The 3,727-nt window shown below is 36.4% G+C and overlaps 1 pseudogene; it reads left to right on the top strand.

Annotated features, from left to right (window-relative positions):
* Window positions 1-501: 501 nt before the first annotated feature.
* LOC142460927 (serine/threonine-protein phosphatase 6 catalytic subunit pseudogene) lies at window positions 502-1,300 on the top strand (annotated as a pseudogene).
* The last annotated feature ends 2,427 nt before the right edge of the window (window positions 1,301-3,727 follow it).

Below are 3,727 nucleotides of genomic sequence, written 5' to 3'. Positions count from 1 at the left end.
TTAGCATGTCTCAAAATGGACACATGACAACTAATTTCCAGGGTTAAATTAAATGAGGGTGTGGTAAAGACAACTCTGGTTTCCATTCAGGAGAGGAATGCGTTGTATATTTGGCCTTTATTATATTGCGAGATTTCCCCACTATTCCAATTTTATTGAGTGTTTTCCTCAAGAATAAATCCTGGGTTTTGTCAAATTCCTTTCAGCATCAAATGCTATAATGATATGGTGTTTTTCTTTTATTTATATGATGAATTAGATTGATAGTTTATCTAATATTAAACAAGCCTAGCATACCTAGTGTAAATATCATTTGTTCATGATGCACTTAAAAAACATTTTGGCTCTGCTTCACTTTCCTGCTGACAAGCCACAAAGAGAGCCACGCTGATGGCAGCCAGAGCCCTGGAGATGCTACCACCACCAGTGGATCCACAAGACTTTCCACCAAACAGCCTGTGATCTTCATGGCATTTGGCGTTATTGCCTGGTTTCTGACCATGTGACTCTATTTGTGACCTCCTCTTGGATGAGTCTAATGTTCAGCCAGTATAATTACCAGTAACAGTGTGTGAAGACATAGATGTTATGATCTTTGAGGACTATTCAGAACTGGAGGTCAGGTTCCTGACACAAATGACATATTTATGGGTGATTTTGAAGCCACAGGTTACTATAGTTTAGAGACTGTCGCTTATTTTCTTGCACTAAAGGCTAAACAGCCTTATGGTATTACACTTTTATGAGGAAATCATGAAATTAGACCAACAGCACAGGTGCATGGATTTTATGATGAGTGCCAAAGCAAATACAGAAATGCTAATGCCTGGAGACACTGTACCAAAGTCTATTACATCCTTACAGCAGCAGCTTTAATAGATGAGCAGGTTTTGTGTGTTCATAGTGGTTTATCTCCTGATATCAAAACAATTTGAACAATTGAACAGAATCGGGAAATTCCTCATCAAGGAGTGTTTGTGACCTGGTTTGGTCAGATCCTGAACATGCTGATGCTTGGACAACCAGCCCCTGAAGATTAGACTGGCTTTTTGGAGTGAAGGTCACAAACGACTTGGTTCATATCAACAACTTAACACTCATCTGCAGAGGAGTTTGTGTACGAAGGCTACACATTTGATCAGAAGCTGGCAACAGTACGGTCTTCTCCTAATTCCTGCTATCGCTGTGGAAATGTGACCTTGATCGTGGCCTTAAAGATGTACCTGAAGAGAACCAGTTATTTCAGGCAGTTGCGGATGTAGAATGTGTTCCTCCTAGAACGACACCATATGTACTTTGAGGCCCTCACCATCCTGCTGACTTCTTCTTACTCAACGTTTTGTGTACTCCCCTCTTCAGCATACTTCTTATTGAACACTTGCTGCTTAAAGGTTGCCTCTTGCCTTTTTAATTTAAAGTATCTAAATGTATTGTTTGTTATGCTGTCTATAGCACTGTTTTTCTATCAGTTTTCTCCCTCATCGCATCCCCATCTGGACTCATTTGAGAGGACTGGAGGAATGTCTTAATACACTGCCGCATGTGGCTCTTGCTCACTTACCAGTATGGCAGTAATAGGACGTGTTTCCTTTGTTTAAAATGCCAACTGACAGAACAGACTCCGCCAAAATACTCCCCCTTTTGTATCATTCAGCCTTTTGTTTTAGTTTGGTAAATTTTAAGAAATTTCAGCAGTGTTTTTCGGAATTCTATTGTGAATAGAATATTGTGAATTTCTTTGAAAGTATTCAGCAGCTATGTTCCTAAGGGATATTGGGCTCTTGTTTTCTATTCTGTGATATCTTTGCTTGGTTTTGAAACCAGGGTTATACTTTCCTCACAATATGAGTTTGATAGCGTTATGTTCTTCTCTATATTCTGAAAAACTGTTTAGAATTGGTGCTTACTCTAAATTGGGCAATCGTTACAGCCGGACATTGACTGGGAGTTTCCAGACGTTCCGGCTGGATTCAGAAGAGGATATGGAAAAGGGATATCATTGCTGATGTCAAAGGAATCTTGGTTGAAAGTAGAGAAAACAAGAAAGAGATTACTTGTGTTTCATTGGCTATACAAAATCATTTAACAATGAGGATCATAATACACATTGGGTAGCCTGGAGAAGAATTAGAATTCCAGAACAGTAATTTTACACATGAGGAATCTGTATGTGGATTAAGAGACAGCTATTTATTGGTACACCGATAAATGTGTAGATCAATGGATCAGAACAGACAACCCAGAAATAAAACTAAGCTCCTATAGTCAACTTACTTTAATGAAAGACTTAAATGCATTAAATGGTAAAGTGATAGTCTTTTCAACAAATGGTGCTAGAACAATCATATTTTGGCATGCAGACGAATGAAACAGGACCCATACTTCATAGCATGTAAAATAACTCAACATGAATAAATACTTAAATATAAACCCTCAACCTATAATGATCATCAGTGAAAAAATAGAGACAAACTTAAGGGCCCTAATACAAGGCACAAACACATCATGAAACATAATGATTAACACCTACAATACAGATGACAAAAAGAGGACCAAGTTCTCCTAAAAGTAAACATTAAAATTTACATGAAAAACTTAGTAAATGGAGTAAAAAGAGAACCCACAGACAGAAAAAAAAACTGTGCAACTGCATAAGGGAACAATCTTGAAAATCTATAGAATTTGCAGCATTTCAATAAAAACACAAACAATCCAATCAAAAAATGGGTAAACAAATAAATCGATAATTTACTAAAGATGACATCCAGGTGGCCAACAATAATTAGTAGAAATTCTCATGATCATTAGCTATAAAAGAAATACAAATTAAAACAAAGATGAGCTTACAACTCACACTGGCAATTATAACAAAATGAAAACAAAAAATAGATAATAACAAATGTTGGAGCAGATATGTGGAAATTGGAACACTCATACATTGCTCATGGGCTTGCAGAATTGTAAGGGCACTTCAGAAAATGATGTTGTGTTTCCTTAAAAATATGAATAGAACTACCAGGAGCATAGGAGTGGGAGGGGGGAGGGGCAGGAGAAAAGAAGACTAGAAATAACATATGACCCTGAAGTCCCTGGATTCAGTAAATACCCCACAGATACAAAAAGTAAAACATGAATAGATATATGCACACTCATGTTTATCAACAGCATTATTTATAATAGCAAAAAGAAAACTAAAAAACAAGATAACTAAAAACCTACCTGTGGAGAAATTGATAAATAAGCTCAAGTACATACATGCATACATACATACAATGGGAAACTATACATATTTGGAAATCCATAAAGAAGCTATAAAACATCTCATAACATGGACAAATTTGGAAGACATTATACTCTGAAAAGTTAGTCAACCTCATAAACCCATAAAGACAAGTGCTACAAGAAGAGAAGAAAAAAAAAAACAGTAAGAACAATGGTTTTCACACTAAAAGAAGATTTTGAAGGCTCTATTTAGGCCAAGGGAAGAGAAGAGGAGCAGTGAAAGAGGGCAGCAGGAGGAAAACAAAACAAACAAATAAATATATTTATATTTCCATATATACACAAATAACTTTTTGAGACACAGTCAGTGTGCTGATACATTGGGCAGTATAATCCGGTTTGCATGGCTTTGCCTGTGTATGCTAAATTTTACAATAAAAATACTCATTGTTAAGCAAAGCAATAACAAAATACCACATACATTTCAAGACTTGAAATTCAAACT

Source organism: Tenrec ecaudatus, chromosome 11 (assembly GCF_050624435.1).
Source record: "Tenrec ecaudatus isolate mTenEca1 chromosome 11, mTenEca1.hap1, whole genome shotgun sequence".
Lineage (NCBI taxonomy): Eukaryota > Metazoa > Chordata > Mammalia > Afrosoricida > Tenrecidae > Tenrec > Tenrec ecaudatus.
Note: the sequence above shows the minus strand (reverse complement) of the source record. Positions and strands in the feature narration are given on the sequence as shown.